General features: G+C 38.3%; 1 protein-coding gene across 6 annotated transcripts in view; it reads left to right on the top strand.

Moving 5' to 3' along the window:
- Positions 1–19,163, top strand: part of CNTN1 (contactin 1) — a 253,317-nt gene that overhangs the window by 33,084 nt on the left and 201,070 nt on the right. The window contains exon 1 of one of the 6 annotated variants that reach the window (XM_084521509.1): positions 13,708–13,729. The exons of the other annotated variants lie outside the window; for them this stretch is intronic. The gene's annotated coding sequence lies outside the window, so the exon portion shown is untranslated. Of the gene's footprint in view, positions 1–13,707; positions 13,730–19,163 lie in introns of those variants that run through there. 6 annotated transcript variants of the gene reach the window in all.

Genomic DNA, 19,163 nt, shown 5'->3' with positions numbered 1-19,163 from the left:
ATCTGAAGCTAATTCTGTAACCGTGAGGTATAAGCAGCAGAGACCACATCACCACATCATCAAATATTTTCAGCTTGACAGAAAACCCATCTTCCCATTGCTTCATAGAGGAGAACAATTGTAGCAGCCACCTAGATTTGCTGGTGTGAATCTAGGCTCTTCTCACCCTATGGGGCCCAGCGGAGGAGAGCCCAGCTCACTGGGCTGCTGTGTTGTGCTTATAGATGTGTATGGGACATCTTTCTCCAGCCCTCTGGTCTGGTGCTCTTCCTGCTGAAACAAAGGGCTGGGCTAGAGACAGATTACGCTTTCTTTGTATGCGAACCTTAGTGATAACTGAAGCAGAGCAGTACTGAAACCCTTTGTTACTCTGACATCACAAATCTCCTGCATCCATTTTTTTCATTTCCAATGTTAAATGTGTTTTCCAAATAAAAGGCAGTCATTAAACTCTTTTCCTGTTGATGTCATAGCAGTATAAATAAGCAGTCACATTTTTCCTATCTTCTGAACTGATATTATCATAAGTCAAGTAAATGTTTGTTTTCATTTTTGCCCTTTTCAAAGAAAGTTCCGTATCATTCAGCATCATCCCAATGATTCAGAACAACGAAGCAGTTTGAACTTTATTCTTTTTGATATTGATACAAAGTCCCTCAATTAGAAGCTCCAAACTTTGAAGCCTCTGTTCAGCTAAACCCCATGAAGTTTTATACTTACATGTGCTTTTAGCTGAGTTTTCTGTGTTGAAACTTCTGTGACAACTGCTTCAGAGCAAGAACAAAGATATCACTATGTTCCTTGTCACATGTTTGGGAATGATGAGCTGCTGGGGCCGGTGCTGGCTTTGTTTTATGTTTATTGGTCCATGCTGTAGTGCTGCTGAGCTTGTCCTGAATTTACTCCACTGGTTCAGAGGAACGTGGTGTAAAGGAGAGAATTCTGCTTGACCAACTTCAGGGGTGAAAACTGCTTTCGGCTCACTGCAGAGAGCTCAGCAGGAAAACGTAACTTTTCATCTTTAAGTCCGAGCATACTAAATGTTCTCATCTTGCTTTGTGTAGTGTTTCCAGATGCCATGCTATTGCTGAAATAGTCCCAAACTTGATGGGGGAGGCTCAGGCAGTGTGACACTGGCACGGTCTTTCCCCACAGTCTGAAGTTTCGTTGCTGCTCTTCTCCTTGTGTGGGTTTTCCATTCCAGGCTCTTGGCTGAAGTTTTCAGTTAATCCAAATGCTATATAACTAGTGGTGTCCTTTATAAGAAATACACACTTTACCAATGATCATTGCTCACCGTCTTTCTTTATGCTGTATGGGTCTTGAAGTATAAAATAGGATTTGACAAAAAAAAGATTTTCTGATATTTTTCTCTGTGGCCAGTTGAAACACATCCTTGCTGCTTTTGTGTGTGCATATGAGGCTGCAGGTGATTAAGGTTCCATTTTGAATGTACTTCATGCTTATTTTTAATTTTAAGCATAAAGGAAATAGAAATCAAAATTGTAAAATTCTTAGTAATTTCTTTGCATACAAAACTTTGCAAGTTTTCTCGTGAAAGTCTTTGACCAGTTTCTACAGAGTGCTTTGTGGTAAATGTGTATTGAATCTACTACAATGTGCTATGTTTTAAAAGTAGATACTTGCATATTACAAGAAATTCAGTATGCACAAAAATACAGTGTTTTATTAGAAGTACTTTAACAGTAAGGTAATTTCTCATTTTAAAGGAAATATCGAGAAGAATTAGATATGAAAAACAGTCTTGTCAGAGCCCTTGAACTCTTTGCTTTTTCTCTCTTCTTTGTAGGTGAATTTAAATTTATTAGTACATAAATTTGACTTGTTTGTCTTAGTGCACTGATGATCCAGAGTTTCAAGCCAATTAACTACTTTTTAAGTAAATACAAATAATTCAGATAATTTAATTAAGAGTTTGAGATTCAATCTGAATTTTCAGTTACACAGTATATTGTTTTGCTGCTGAAAGAGGTCAAGTTAAAATGTTTTTGCAATTCTAATTCTAATTTTTTTTTTCTTACTCTACTTTTTGGATTTTTCTATTTGAAGCTTAAAAAAAAAAAACACAACAAAAACAAGATCAAATAGCAATGAGTTAGGGCTTTTTGTCTAAAAATGTAAATAAACATTTTTAGACAAAATTTAGCCAAACATTTTAGACAAAATGTTTGTCTATGTTTAGACAAAATGTCTAAAAATGTAGACAAACATGCATTATACTATGTGTGCTATCTGGTAAAAATGTTTAGTAGTAGGAATTTGTTTAGAGTAATAAGTGGGTTATGACCAGATATTATATTTTTCCTCATCATTGGGTTCTTATGTTGAATGAACAAAAAGCACACACCTCTGGGTGAAGCTGATGCAAATATCAGATGCATTGGATTAAATATTAAATACAAATGTACATTATGAGCACATATAACACTGTAGAAGTGTTTTTACTTGTTAGTTTACTAAAGGAAGCTAAAAGAGTACAATAGAACTCACATTTTTGTGCTATTGCTTGATATGAGCTGCTATTCGTATCTATATAGCTGCTTCATAGCTGCTATATCATCTATTTTTGTCCATACATTAAATAAAGAGGATAATGGTAGGATAGCATTCTCTTTGAAATGTGTTGTCTCTGCTCAAAGAGATTATTAGATAGTGTTAAAAATCTCTACAATTCAGTTTGTGATCCAAAGATACAATGTCATCACTATATGTTCAATAAGGCCATTACGATTTATTGTGAATTAATTACAGTCTAAAAACAGCCTACTGTAATTTTAAATTATGACTTTACTCAATATAAAACCCTAATCAATTGACAAATGAATATTTTTTTTATAAGAAAATGATTTTTCTACCCTGTTTATTTTTTGTTTTGTGTCACAAGAATTGGTAAAGGATGTGAACAGGATATAGATTGCTTTCACTCTTATTTTAGCACTAGGCACAGGAGTGGAAAAATCATTCATATGTAGCTTCTCTCTTCTGGAAGTAACAGCTAAAATTAGGTATTTTACCATTTAGCTAATTAAGCTTCCAGCCCATAACCACTCAGCTAGTGGTGAGCGAAGTGTATTGTATTGCTATTTTTTAAGTACAGCAGATGCTATGGAGATTGAGTACTCAGTTATTGCAGATATTTTAGTAATTGATCAATCATGAAAATTAATCGATACTTTTTCATATATTATTAATGCATTTACAGTATTACCAGATGAAGGAAATAGAGTATGCTTTTTTAGTGGTGTGAGGGCTTGGTGTAATGACCTTTCTCCCCAGCAATCAGCTTGTGTGCAACCAGATTTTTGCTATAATACATTTTGTCACCCACATGATGGCATAAAAGAGTCTGGAATCTCTTACTTTAAGAAAACCATTAATTAAGGAAAGCCTCAGAATGAAATGGAGAAGGTTAAATTGGGGGCAAAAGTAGCAGCTTCTCTGCAGTTTGATCATCCCTGACATATAGCTGCTTGCTAGCACAGGAGATATAGATGTATCTCCGAGCTCCTCTGGCACTGTTGGTTGCCCTTTGGCACTTTGGAGTAGGATGAATATACCCTTCATTTTATTTGTGCAGGAAGGTAATAAATCATTGTGTAGAGCTGAAAGTAAAAGCCTAGACTCCAGTGATGGAAGGTAGCATGGGGCCGATGGGGGCTGGGCTGGTGCATGACTTTTTTGGTCCCTGAGGAGGTGGGTGGGTAGTTGTATTTCTGTGGGAAAGGAACTATGGGTTGTGGGAGGAGAGGCTGTGCCCCCAGGAAGATGAGGAATTGCTTTCTTTGCGTTTCTAGCCTAGGAAGCTTGTGATCAAATGGAGAGCAGAAGAAGAAGAGAATTAAGTGCTGTAACTGAGGAACTGGAGGATTACACCAGCACCTGTATGTTTGCCATTGAGCTCTCTTTGTTAAGGAAGCTACCTTGTGTTTATTGCTTGTTTTTCCTCACTTCAGTTGAGGATCAGGATACTGAGCCTAGAGGATCTTTATTTTTGGACGTCCTTTGGAGACAGAGTAATTCCTAGAATAAATTGTATTTTGTCAGCAGTGGTATGGCATAGACTGCCATTCCCACCATCCTAGTGATTCCTTAGGGGTTCCTTAGGCTCTGGCTATTTTAAAACACAACCTAAGTGTAACTGATGCCATCGTGTTTGCTAAGCATTCGAAACTGGGTCTGTAAAACTGCCTCAGCAGCCTTTCTGAGGATGTTGGCTCCATTGCCATTCTGGTCACCCTTTTGTCTGTTTTTTTCTGCTTCAAGTGGGAATAAAGGAGAGTGTTTCCTGTGCGGATCCAGCAAAGTCTTCATGCTTCTTCTCCGATGCCCCATTTTTCTACTTGGAGGTGGTGGACTTTCTTTGCCCAGTTTTTAAAGACTAAAAACAAAGCCTGTCTCATGTGAAGGGTTCAGAGAGAGTCAGTCGTATCTACCATCTGAAGTTTGGTGTCTAGTTTTTAGCACTGGCTGTTGGGGCACATGAGCTAGTTTGCAGAATCCAGAGCACTGTTTTCCTGGCTGTGGCTTCCAGCGTCCATCTTTACAGCTGGCCCTGCTGTCCTGCTTGCCACCATGGGCAATGCTGGGGCCATGGGCTGCTGCTGGAGCTCTGGTGTACAAAACCTTCACTGGCTGCAGTCAGCCGGTCCACACGGTGTTTGTGGTCCCACATGTCCCTGGGACTGGCCTTGTTCATCTCTGGTCAGCAACGTAACCTGCTTTGTCGGGGGATTTGTCACAGAAGCTTCTTTATCCAGGATGAGTTGGCAGCGTAACACTAAGTACCTACCGCTGAAGAGCCACTCGGGAGGGCCGAGCTGGCTAGCAGCATAAATCCGGGCTGTGATTCTCCTTTATGTACATTTGGATCGGTTCATTACGTACTGGATTACGCACCACCTGCCAGTTAGTGTCTTGGTGCAGTGTATTTTCAACTGGTTAATTACTTTTCCCATAAAACAATTATGTGTAGACACTATAGACGTAAGCAATGTTTTCAGTTGTGTGTCTTTAAGAGCTATGTTTGGACTATAGCACCTATGTCTTCTGTAGCATTTTCAATCTTTGCATTGTAAACACTCTATTCACCAGCCAAATAAATATTATTTATCAGCTAAACTCACTGTTAGGGCAGTTGCACAAACCTTTTCAAGCCTTCATAGCACTGCCTAGCCTGTTAACAGCTTTCCCTGCCACCTATCCTTTTTCCTCACCCCACAGGGCATAACCATTTGAGATGCTGGCTCAGAACAGGGTCAGGGATTGCACTGTAAGCTGTTTAATACATGCTTGGGATGTTGCCAGTTCCCATTCAGCTGTGGTTCGTGAGGAATCTTCTTGTTGGCACCTTTTGCTTCTGTTGTGTTGCTGTTAGCCCTGTGCCAGTTGCTTTTTGCACCAGTTTTGTTGCTGTTTATAAGCAGTTCAGATTTCACAATTTCTTTAGAGTATCATTAAATATTTCAAAGTGTATTCTGCTTTTTATTTATGAAATGGCAGAGGAAAAGACCTCACAGAATTTCATTACACCTGTTGTAACTTCATAAGGCTGTGTATTCAATGGTGCTGTTAATTCAGTTTGGTCTTCTCTTTGGATCTATGTTCCATGTATCTAATATTGGTGATTTCTTGAACGGTAGAGTTGAGATATAGACTTCTTTTTGACCGGAAAACAGTAATGTGTAAGAGTAACAAGGGTGTAAGCACATGTCTATCATTGATTAGAAATTTATTCAGTGACTACTCAAAGCTGCCAGTGGCTGTGACTGAATTTCACCATTGAATTTCACCATTCATGCAGTAGCCATTACCTTGTGGAATCAACCTACGTAACAATCAAGTTAAATTGTGGGAGTTTGCTGATTATGATTTGGCATGCAGTACTGTTTTGTAGTGTTAGTAAATTAGCTAAAATAAACATCAGAGAAGTTAACTGCTAGAAATAACACTAAGAAGGAGAATTTTCCAAGTGGTAATATTACTCAGTGAGCTCTCTACTTGCACAGTCAAAAAGGATTTCTGCTCTAAAAACACACTGAGAGAAGAAGGGCATCCTTTGTACTGTGAGAAACGATTTTCTTTATTCTGCTATAAATCTGCCCTGCCACTAAAATAGAAGACCTGGCATCCTCCTTACTCTGAGCTGGGTCTTCTTGTCCTCCGTCTCTTGTTGGTATTAGCATTTGGAAGCTCTCACAGTGACCTGGATCATTGAACTGGTGCAGTTAAAAAGGGATCAGGAAAAACCTGAGATGCTTGTGGCCACCAATGACTCATCCAGAAGTTTAAGCACAGATGAGGTGTCCTCTTGCTACCCTTAGTCATCTGGAGCTCTGTGTCTGCTTAAACTATTGATCTGTGCTTTCTCTGTAGCTGATGATGAGAAGGAGGCTCTGCCAGAGAGGAGCCATTCCTCCAAGTTTTGATCAGTGCATATAAAAATAATACAGATGACTAATTTGAATGACTAATCCAACATTGAGACATCAAAATTTAGATAAGAGCCTTGTTGTGTCTCACCCTTTCAGTCCTGATCCTTGCATATTTTTAATAATTACTATCTCAAGGGATTCTAATTTTGACTTTATAAATCTCATTTAACTCATTCAATTGATCAACAGGTGGCAGGAAAAAGAAATTTGTTAACAAATTCCCAAGGAACAGTTTAAAGAAGAAGGTAAATTCTGCCTGTTGAGCTATCACTCTGTTTTAGAGAGAGTGTTCTGAAAGCACTGAGCACAAGTGTATCCTAGCTGAGCTAATTAAATTTAATGTTTTGATTAGTGACTACCTAGATATTACTTCTAGGTACGTATTTGTCATGTTTTGAGAAAAAATAATGAACTGATGTGGAGTGTGCATTCTAGTGTTTCAGTCCGCAAGTGTGTAATCAGAATGATTTATGAACTGAAAAAAAAAAAAAAAAGGATTAATAATTCATGCTTAGGAACTATTCATGGATTTCTGCTCTGGAATCTTTGCGCGAGTCATCATTTGTCAGCATTACATATATTGTTCAGCGTAGAGGAGGTTATTATCTTATGGTTGAGTAAGAGCATATTTTGCCTGTAATTTTTAATACTTAACAGCATTTCTGTAGATAGTTGACTTAACAAAAATTCAAGGAGGCTGCAGGTTGTCAGAAACAATTTTATTGTTAAAAGTCCTAACTGATGTGTTGTTAAAGTTTTACTCTCTCTTAAAATTATACTCTGGAATTCTCTGATTCCACTTTAATGGTCTGTGACTCAAAGTTATTATTGCATTAAGTATCTGTCATTATTCATAACTTCTAAAGAACAATTTAAAAGTGGTGGTTGTATTTTGCAAATGTTTTGGGGAATAATAAATATTAATTTAGTAGTAAGGAGACCACGGATAACATGAAGAATAAGATGTTCCAGTTTTGATATTTATCCTCAAAACTTTAAAGGCTTAGCACAGACAGTGTTAGGAATTTTTATCTGCATATCAGGGTAATAAACTGGTTAATTTTAATGTTATTTTATTTCTTATTCTTTTAAATTGTCTTTAAAAATAGGTAAAGAAAGATCCAAATAAGAGCTTTGCCTAAGACAGAGCTTCGGCTGACCTTAGATACTTGAGTCCAAAACCCCAGAAAATCTGTGGCATTGACCACTTTAGTTGGAGGTTTCTAATACAGTGGACTTTTCTCTTTTTGACTAATATTTTCCCAGGTTCCTACATTGATTTTGTTCCATCCTCAAATGTTTCCATTCCCAGCAGCTAGATACGTGCCTGTTGTGTGAATCACAGGCTGAAGGTGCTTCTCTCTCTCCATGGTTTACATGAGGAGCTGACATGGATGGAGCAGTTGTGCTTGTAGCTTGGACCCCCCTGTGAAATACTACAATTAGGTGGGATAAGTCTTGGCTTATGTATTGCTTCACTTAAACCCTCTGAAGAATTCAGTCTCATAGAAGTGTCCTGCAAATGAACGTCTTATAAAGCCACATACGAACAGACCTGTGGCAAAATCCTGGATTCTCTCAGTTGTTTCTTCTTAAGATACAGTCAGAGGAGGGGGTACATATCTTTTTATGTAGAGCCAAGAAATGGAGAACCTGATTGTAAGCCCAATGCAAATGCAGGTGTGGTGTTTTTTGTTGTTGTTGTTGTTGTTTTTATTATTATTATTATTTTTTTAGCTTCTCAGAGAAGTTCCCTATCTGCTATGGTGTAAGCTAAGTTGTGAGGGTAGTGAGGGGGAGGAGGATGACTGATGTTGTTTTGAAGACATTATGTCAAAAATAGTCCCTTTGAAAGAATATACGAGCCCCTGCTCTGTCTCTTCAAACAATGAGGGTATTCATTCCTTGTACAGGAGTATATAGTACTGCAACGTGGCACTGCAGATTAATTTCTGGGTAATACCGTGAAGTTCCCGTAGCAAGTTTCACGCTTAAAGAGGATGGAACATAAACTGTGAGAAGTTCTCACTGTTAGGCAAGTGTATTCTGTGCAGAGAGGGGGTTCAGATCTGTGAACTAAATTATAGAGATGACAGGAGAACAGAGGGTGACTCTAACTTTTAAACATTTAATCCTGCTTTAATTTCTTACTTCTTTCATAAAATCACAGTCTGATTTAATGGAAATAGCGCTTGCTCTCAGCCAGAAGTCAAGAAGTCAGTCGATGATTCATGCTGCTTGACAGGCATTCAGAACAGGGCAAACCCTGCATTCCAGAGGAGGAAGTGAACTTGCACGAAGTTGCCATCACCTTCACAGGCTCACTGAGAACAGCAGGAACAGTCCTGAGCACTTTTGATGCCAGTCAGGTGCCCTTAACTCTTTTTTTATAGAGTCAAATTTGTGCACAGAGGGAATTACAAGTACACTCAATGGTAGAGTGCCAGATGGATCCAACACAGAGAGCTGGATTACCAACCTTCTACAGTGGTGCGTGGTGTGGTGGGACTGCTTCACCCATTAAAGTACAAGTGGAAGTTGTAGCCTAACAAAGACAGTTAGATGTCTACATTTAGACACTTAGATCAAATGTTTAAATGGCATTAATTGGATAATACTGATCCTAAGAAATCACTTGAATGATTCATCTCTATGACTCCATTCACATTTATAAACAGATAATGTGCTAATTACTGGTGAACGCTGAGGTACACCATGGAAAAAATCTGCATGTATAAATAGCAGCCACCAAGGCTTTCTGTGGGCTTGATAACTGCAGTGATTGCTTTTTTGTCTGATACTGTAAATAATGCAGGAAATAACAATGGGAACAAGATTTCAGCATATCACTGCTTTTGTGTGTTTCTACTGAGATTTACCCTCTCCCACGTGGGCTCCGTGCCATCTCTGCCCAAAACAACTTTGGACTTACTGGATGTTTTCGTGAAACCTCCATTTCTCTTATTGGATCACAAGTGAGAGTTACCTCCCTTTTCCAATTATGCTGGCTGTTTTTCAGTCTCCTCTCCCAATGAACTATCCAAGAGTCCATTAGACAGTAAAACTATTGCTTCTTTTCACTGCTGCTTACCACGATCAGTCTTATTTCCTGTTTCTTAAAACCAGGTCCAAGTAATTTTTATCTGTTTCTGTACCAAATGCCGATTTTCCTTGCTGTAGTAAAAACGTCTTTGCAGGAGCACGTCTCTTGCTACATCTTTGAAGATGCTTGTCCACAGCAGAATCAAGGTCTTTATGTGTGAAAATAGAGGTAGGTGAGTTTTACAGAGTTACTGAGAGTGTTCAGAGGGGAAGGGACAAGCCCATGGCATAGTGTTGGCATAGTGGCACTGCAGGACATGGTTCAGATATTTCTTCAGTGCTGTCTAGGTTGTGGCCAAACTGCTGTGGGGGATAGTAACAAACAGGATTTTGATGGCAGCATTCCACAACATCCTAGAAACACATTGTACATCCAGCTCAGTGCATCCAAAACGTAAATCTACCTAGAAAAGAATTTTCACCTTCCTGCTGTGCTTTATGTCTTGCAGCCTTCAGTTTTTCATCTAGGTGCAGGAAGGTTCACTGGCCCTGCATTCATACCTGGACAATGAGCCATGAGTAATATAAAACAAAGGTTTAATAGCTACCAAAGCACTTGGTTCAATACCTCTTCAGACTATTTAAGCAAGGCAGAGATGATATAATGCTAATGAAGATAACAAATAGCAGTAGAAAGGGTAGTGTTTTTATCTCTTGCTTCTCATAACTGTAATAGAAGGAATAGTCACAGAAAACTACAAATCAGAAGATTAAAAATTATGAAAATTATGAAAAACATTCACCTTTGAAACTGGAGTACAATGAACTGGCAAAACTGAGTGACACAAATAGCACTGAAGGAAAGAATATCATGTAATAAATAATGACTAGTAATACTGCCTGACATTTACAGTAGTGAGGCTGAAGACATAGAGGGTAGAACTGTTGAAGAACTAACACCCTAGTTAGTAAGTAATGGCCTTGGATTGGAGGGTAGGTCCCAGCAGTGCATCAGTGATGAGTTATCAAGTTTAAGAGCTCATCGTAATCCAAAACGTTAAATCAGTTAACATGGAGCACAGCCTCATCCCATATGGTTACCATTTTTACATGAAGTACAGGAATGGTCTGGAGAAATGAGTCCTAGGAAGGCCCAGAAGCAGGCACGTATCTATGGCATGGCAAGATGCCTGGAGATAGGCAATCTGTCCTGAGGAATCACAGCTGAAGCATTATGCCCTCTCTCCGGGAGGAGCATTTTTGGGGGCAGTTAGCAGCAGCTGCCAAATGAATAATTTCAGTGTTTCAGTTTTAAGAAAATTAGAGTAAGGACTATGCAGTTTTTGCAGTTTTTCCAAATCCTTTGCTGTCTGTAAGTAAGACTTCATAAAGTCTTTTTTTTTTTTTTTTTTTTTTTTTTTTTATTTTGGACTGCTGTATCTGCACAACCCTTAAATGCTGTTTTCAGTTCTGCCCTTGAAATGTGTACTGTGCAACGCTAGCAACATGCTTTTTTCTTGTCAGCCACTTAAATGGCTTCAGCAATTTTAGACATTTGAAAAAACTATTGTTCCTCATAAGGTTGTCACAAGAGTCTCCTGCTTTCAGATTCAGTTCTCAGAAGGGGGCAGAGACTGGTTTAAATTTGCAGCTCTGGCAACAGATTTATAATGACTGCTTGATGAAAAGATTTAGCACACGTGGTTGCTGCAGTCTACAGAGAAAAGTATAGCTGTGTGGTCTTCCTATGTAGTTATAGTGAACCAAAAATTACACGTGAAGTTTCTCAAATGTGGACTAGGGATCAAAAGACATAAGCTGCTGATCAACGAGGGTTGAAGTTTAAGTGGAACAAATTATTTGTGGAGGAAAACCTGCAGCTTTAACTACACGTTGGAAAGCCCCATCATGCCTCCAAATGCTGTGGTCTCCATTTTTGCCAGTACATGGTGTGAAACAGGCCCAAATTGGTGACCTTCAGGAGACCTTTCCAGATCCATCTTGTTTGGGTAATGATACTGAAGGAAGGCGACACATTGCTTGCAGTTCTGCTCCAACATTGCTTTTTACTTCTTTCAATAAACAGATTGTCTTCTTACAATTCTGGATTATTTTTTTTTCTGTTAATCAAAAGGAAATTTGAAGCATTACTCATTAATAAATCACATTTGAGAGGGTTTGGCTTTTGTTAATTTACACGTCACAAATCTGATGAAGCTCCGTATTTGTTTTTCTTACTCCCCCTACTTCTTTCCCAGGCTAAGTGTCTTTCACTTTGAGATTTATTTTTTTTTCTTAAGGACACTGCAGCACATCTACCAGAATACACCTGTGTGTGTGTGTGTGTAAATATAAAACCTGTATTTATACAAGGCTTTGTTTCTGACAGTCAGTTTATCTTTTTCAGAAAAGATAAACACTTCAAATATTTAAACTGTGACTTGTAATCTTTTGGGGATGCTCAGAATCTCAGACTGGCTGAGGCTGGCAGGCCCTCAAGAGCCCACGTGCTCCAGCCCCTGCCCAAGCAGGGACACCTAGAGCAGGCTACCCAGGGCCACATCCAGGTGGGTTTTGAAGATCCCCCAAGGAGGAGACCCCACAGCCTCTCCGGGCAGCCTGTGTCAATGCTCAGGCACCCACCCAACACAGCAGTGCTACCTGGTACTCAGGGGGTGCCTCCTGTGCTCCAGTTTATGCCGACTGCCTCTTGTCCTGCCACCGAGCACCACTGAAAAGAGCCTGGCTCAGTGTTCTTTGAACCCTCCCTTCAGGTATCAATGTACGCTGATAAGATCCCCCCCAGGCCTCCTCTTTTCCAGGCTAAACAACCCCAGCTCTCTCAGCCTTCGAGATTGGAGTGGGGCTATAGTCCTTTGATCGTCTTGGTGGTCCTGCATTGGACTCCAAGATGTCCGTGTCTCTTGTACTGGGGGACACAAAAGCGGGCACGGTACTCCAGGTGTGGCTTCACCAATGCTGAGTAGAGGAGAAGGAACACTGCCCTCAGCCCTCTGGTGATACTTTGCCTAATGCAGCTAGGCCTCCTTTGCAGAAAGGGCACATTGCTGGCTCATGTTCAGGACTCCAGTGATCTTTTTTCCTTGTGGGGAAGCTCAGGAAATAGTTAAAGGTCAGTAGCTCTAGTTAAAGTTTTTTTGTTTGTTCATTTTAACTTTCCTGAATATTTCTCTTTCAAAACAAACAAACAAACAAAAAACAATACCAATGCATTGTCTGCATGCTGTTCACAACAGTAGCACCTTCTGACAGTCACTGTGTAGATCTGCTTTTTTTTTATAATGATAGCTACTCTTTGTTTTAACCATCCTTAATTACTAAGCCATATCCTCTGTGGCATGGTTTCTATTGAACTAGAACTTATCTCAGCACACTAAGTGATGTGTTTGCCTTTACAGTGTACAGTGTAAATACAGTGTAATTGTAGCACAGTTTTTATAATTTCTTAGTATTTCTGATTTCATCTTGATGAACCAAAGAAATGCAATTTTAAAGTTAAAAATTCCTACTTTCACATGCTGATGTGTGTATTTTCCATTAGATTGTTGTTAAATACTTCAATTCTCTTAGTTGTTTTTTGAATTAGATGTATCTTTTTCTTGCTTGTGAGAGACCAATAGCTTTTGAAATTTGATGAACAATTGCCTGTGACTATCGAAAACCTTCAGTGCTTGGAGATGGCATTCATCTTTTCCTGTTCTTAACCACATCAGATCATTTCTGTGTCTGACTTCCCAATATGTGAAATGGAAATACTGATGCTTCTCCTTTTCTAAAGTGCTTTGATATTGCTGATGGAAAGCACTACATAAAAGCTCAATACTAATACCATTGTGTCATGCAAGGTACTGCCAGGTTTAATTATTACTAGATGTTATTCTGCTTCACGCAGAGGACTGTAGTCATGATTTTATTTATAAATATTTCTGCTGCAGATGATGTTATTATCACCCTGATCTCCCTGCTCTCATTAAGACCTTTTTTTTTTTTTTTTTTTTTTTTTTTTTCTTGATGTAGTTAGACCAAGAGAGAATATATTGACTTCTCTGTGGCACTCGTTTAAGACATGTTTAGAATACTGGTCATGAGCAAATGTTAGCATTTGTTAATGAGCTAAATGTATACATGGTAGTATGGGTTACTTCCTCTGTATCACTTTGATACTTTGTTTTACTGCAGGTGGAAGTCAGAAATCTTAGGACATTCCTTCAATGGTATGTTTCATCAGTTTAACAGTTTTTCTGTTATCTTTACTCTTTTGATACATTTACTGACATTGTTTCATCCACTTGTCTTTGATACCAGGACTGTGCTAATTCTTTTCATCTGAGTTATCCTCAGGCTTCTGAGGTATTTGGTATCTGAATTCTCTAAATCACTCTATCCAGTTACATCCAGTGATTTCTAAGCTTTGGTGAATGTAGTTTTTATGTGCAAAATTACAGCTTAATTGTATTTCCAATATTTCTTAGGTATTTGTTGGATTTCAATAACAGGTCCTTTTCTTTTCTTTTTTTTTTTTTTTTTTCTTCCCCTTCTTTTTTAAACGTTAGTTTCTGATTGCTTGTTTTATTCCTCCTTTGGCCTCTTATAGATGAATTATACTGCTTTAATAATTCCAGAATCTGCAGCAAGCAATCTATCAATGAAAGTTATTGAATAAGCACTAAATAAAGTCACTTTGTTCATTGCTAATAGTAAACATTCAGGGCATGAGTGACTGCTTTTTTTAGTTCACCTTTTTGTTAAAACAGATAAAGGTTATTTTCATCTCTAGCATTTGCTGGCTGATCACTGTGTTCTGTGTCAAAGAGAGGCTTGAATAATCTCTTTGAAGGCAGTATTGAGGCAGAGAATTAGCATTCTCTCCAGCTGGACTCCACTGCACACAGGTTGGTTTCTCATTTGTCGTGGCAGAGTTTTCATTAGGTCAGCTGAAAAACTGCCCTTCTCTCCTTCAGAATGCAAAACGAGAAGGGAAGAGAAGGAATAGAATTATAGAAATAAACATTAGATAATATGTATTGATTAACCATGAAGGCATTGACATTTTAATCTCATACAAGTTTTAACAATTTGCATGTGCATGAAGAAAAAACTATTAACTGCGTTGAGCGTTCTTACGTTTAAATGAGGGCAGTGTGCATCTCACCATGTTCAAGTAAGACTGCTTTCACTAAACCAAACTTAAGCTTTGCTTTTAAATGTGTGGATTCAAAATGGAAATTGTTGAGTTTAGAGATTCCGTTCATGAGTTTGCAAAATTGCCTAGCATTAGAGGCATTCCTAGTTATTTTGTAAATTGATTGCTGTAGCTATTTCTTCCTTGTGTCTTCCAAACCTAGAGCTCTGACCTTTGAGATGTGTATTACAGTTTTATTAAAGTTTCTTCAGTTTTGAAAGAATGCCTTAAGAGGTGTTTCCCACTTAAACAGTGGAACTGCTAGTCCCAAATACTGCATCAGTATCTGTATAAATGATTTGAGAGTTGAGATGTTATCATCTAAGTTGCCTATGTTTTCGACAGTTATTGCTCTTCTCCTCCTTAAAGTGCAGAAAAGCACGACGTGTATGTGCATACCTCTACCTACAGCATCTATACCTAAATAGATGTATCTGTATCTACATAGATATGTTTGGAGATGCATTCCTTAACCTTACTGAAGTCAGAGGGGAAAATTCGCATGCATTTAACAATTAAAATTCGCTTTGGGTAGTAGGCAGGAAAGCAAGTGTTTTGTATTGAATTTACTGTTTACTCCCTTTTTACTACAGAAGATAAGGACAGGTTCTCTATACACAGTGAGGTTAGACAGCAAAATAGATAAGGAAAGAAGAAGTTTTCCCCCTCTCTATATTCTCTCCTCCTCTAAAGTTGCTAGATAAATGGTCAGATTTTAAAACATGGAAATTTGGCAGAAATTTCGGTAGGACTATACAGAAAAGTAAATAATAAAGCTGTAGTATTTTCTGGCACAATGGTAGTTTAAACATTCATTGCAAATATTAACTTCACTCTAATTCAAATAGAAATACTGAAATACTATTTTTAAAGTTAAAAATGACAATTATGGGAAGACTGCATTTTTTTTTTCTTCTGAATATACAAGTGGTAATATCCTTATTTAGCAGATCTACACTTAAAAAGTTCAGTTAGAATCTACCATTTCATGACTTTTTTGGGATTGTTTCAGTTTGAAAATTAATACTATATTCACAGAAAAAAAAAAAAGTATAGAAAAGCATAACAACAATGACATGTGACTAAGAAAGATCAGGCAAAATAAGAAATCTACAATGTGTTTATATAGAAAGACTTTTCTTATTATTTTGTCTTAATATAAAACTGTTACTTCCAGTGCTTCCTGAGATGTCATTTTCAGTAGAACAATCAGTTGGTAGAAATACAACAAAATAGAATTTTTCCATCAGTATTTGGAAAAAAAAAATGCATCTTGGTCTAGTCTATGCTTTGGATCTCTTCAAGCACAAACAGATCTCCAGCACATGCTGGATTTTAATAGCTTAAATACTTCAGACTTCTAAATTACATAAATAGTACAGGCAGTTGTCAGCCTTGGAAATAACTCCTACATGCAGCTGGTGGTCATGAAGAAGCTATTTATTTTGAGTGATACAATTCCCATAATGGAGAAAAAAATACTGTTTTGCTGTCTTGTTTTGATGTCACTGATCAATTCTCTTTGCACATAAAAATATGGTTTAGTTTCAGATTTCCGATGGGTTTTGTTGATGAGTCTCTTCAAGGTGAAACGGAAAAGTTCTTTGTAGTTATTGTTACAACCTTGCGAGCTACCTATATGGTTTCATATTCTTGCTATTTATTTATACCCAGTTTCTGGATTGGGATCCTAACTAAACAGATGCCCTGAAAGCAGAAAATTCAGCATTTGAGACTGGCAGTGCAGCAGGCTACATAACATTTGGGTTGGCCTTTACTGACAGCTGGTTTTGCCCTTGCTGTGAAAATGGCGGTGGAAATGTGGACCAAGAAGTGCAGTGGGATATTTCTAAAGCACTTAGAGCAAGAGACCCCATGTTCTTCCCTTTCTGATGAGAGAGATAGCACGGATGGAAATAATCTATTCTCATCAAAAAAACAGTGCCTTAGAGATCTGTAAAATCTGCTGTTCTGATCTTGCTGTAGAGTGAAACAAACACATTCTGCAGTCCTTGGTCAGGCTTTGTGTTTGCTCAGGTTTCAGTATTTGTGTGCCTGAGGAAGTAATCTCTCCTGTACACAAATATGTGAAAACCCCATCATTTTGCAAAAATAAAATATATCCGATTGCGTTTTGAAGATGCTGGAGACTTTGCATTTAATAGTAGTCTATTCTAACACTTGCTGGTTTCCCCAGGTCATTTCTCAGGCACCAGCACTAGGTGGAGGGAAGCAGTTTCCCTGTTCTACTGCCAATGGAAACCTGGTGATTCTGGCATCAGTTGAATGCCAACAAAATCTTTATCACCAAATAACTGACTGCACCAGCAATTACAAAGGAATGAAAGGCTTTAGCTATTTAGAAAGAGAAAGAGAAATTGCTTGTGGTTGTAACTTCTCACCATAAATTACCATTTATGCTACCCTGAGGTCTCCAGTAACCTGTGGATTGTTGTAAAGACCTTTCAGGCCATATTAAAGTGGAAGAGAATATTCACATTTTTTTTCTAGCCAACTAAGTCATTGGGCTTTATGGTTACAGGTGTTGTCAGAGAATATGTTTGGCTGCAAGTCATGTTCCAGACTGGTGGTTTTTGTGAATGCTAAGACTAGCAAACAATCAAATACTCCAGACACATAGAGATGACTGAGAAGGTCTGAGACCTGAATTCCCAAAGAGCTTAAGAAATGCTTCAGTTAAGATGTCCTGGATTTTTTTTTGGACTGCAGTAACCAAATATCACATTTAAAGTTTCATATGAAAAGGAAAAATACATGACAAAAAATGAAATCACTGGTTTTATACAGTGTGTGTATGCATATACATGTATGTATATTTTTTTATTCATGTTTCCATGGTTAGCACACTCTTGGTGATGACTGATAATCACAAAGTTTGGATGTTTGTTTCCTTCTGAAAACATAGCCTTCAATTTGATATGTAGACTTCAGAAGTACCACATACATGCTATATAAAATTAAAATATTGCAGCACTACAGTCACAAGATTCTTGCAACTGAGCAGTGCTGGGCTGCTATGTATAATTTGGCTGATGTCTTCCTTCTCATTTGTTTTATTGCTTTTTTTTTTTAATTTTGTTTTGACATGTCAAAGCCTCGCAAGATACTGTGGTGTCATCTCCATTTGCAGGCTGCAGTTTCCTGCTTATTTTGAATCATTCACAGCATGTATTAACCTCATTCAAGGACCTGACATCTAGTTGCTTTTCAAGGAAGAGGGTGGTTTACAGAAATATACACCAACATGTTTATGTGCTTTTTTTGTTGCTCATGTTTCCATCTCCTTTCTTCAGTGTGTTCGGGAAGAAGAGTGAAACACCAAATGTAGGCCAAATTTGCTACATGGAAAATAGAGCCTGCCACACAGTGAGAGAGAAATTGTCCATTTCAAGGCATAACTGGAATAAATCTGAAAGCTGTGAAATGTTGTTTTAAATGAGCTTTTTTTCCCTTACTGATAGTAAAGAGTGATAGAAATTAAAAAAAAAAAAAAAAAAAAAAAAGGAGAGGAAAATGCAAGACTGAAATGTAAATGGGAGATAACACCCAACAGTACAATCTTTACAATGTCATATTGGTAGGGAAGTGGAAGCAGTCAGTGGCAGTCCTGAAAGATTTGACTTAATACAATTAGCTTTCCTCATTAAAAGAGATTCTTCACTTTTAAGTATGGCATCATTTCTTGTTTTTCCTGTTGCTTTATATGGTTTTCTTCTTTCTTTATTCCCTCTTTTTGTCTGTTTGTATAAAACCACCATAAAAAACATTTTGATATCATCCTTGTAATACAGCTGGTGTACCTCAGGGCATAGCTGGTCCCTGCATGGCAGAAGTGTCACAGTGAGTGCTGTCGGGTGAGTCAGGCAGTGGGCTGGGGATGAAGAGACAGGGCTATTCCCAGTGCTGTTCTCTCAGTCTCACTGTGTAACTTCAGGAGTGTTCTTTTTTCTTTTTTCAGTTTTTTATACTTCACTGCCTTTATATGCCTGAGGTTCACAATGGTGTAAGACAGAAAGAGCAAGAGAGATGTGTTGATTATTTCTTATCTGAAGCTAAAATTAAGATTTAAAACAACTATTGCATAGCCCGTTGTGTATTTAGATTCTATATATACTGGCTGGATATCCATCCAGAGATGAGGGAATGCCCAGATGCTGCAGTGTAACCCATGAGATGCTGCCATGGAGCTATACTCTGGAGGAAATCAGCCCCTTTGAGATACTGTGTGCATAGGTTGGCTTGGTGCGGTGCCTGCGACTGGAGCTATTGTATCCATATATTCTGCACTGAGAGCCCCTCACAGAGCTGCAGCAGCCTATGGAGAGCCAGGGGCACCAGCACTAGCAATGTGCTGCGTCGTGACATTTTCATTTATTCCTTAGGTGCTGCTGGCTCCTGTCTCCTACACGAAGAAATTGTTGAGGTAGGCTGTTTGTGTTGGGCAG

This window comes from Aythya ferina (genome assembly GCF_964211825.1).
Source record: "Aythya ferina genome assembly, chromosome: 1".
Classification (NCBI taxonomy): domain Eukaryota; kingdom Metazoa; phylum Chordata; class Aves; order Anseriformes; family Anatidae; genus Aythya; species Aythya ferina.
This window is presented reverse-complemented; position numbering and strand designations above follow the sequence as displayed.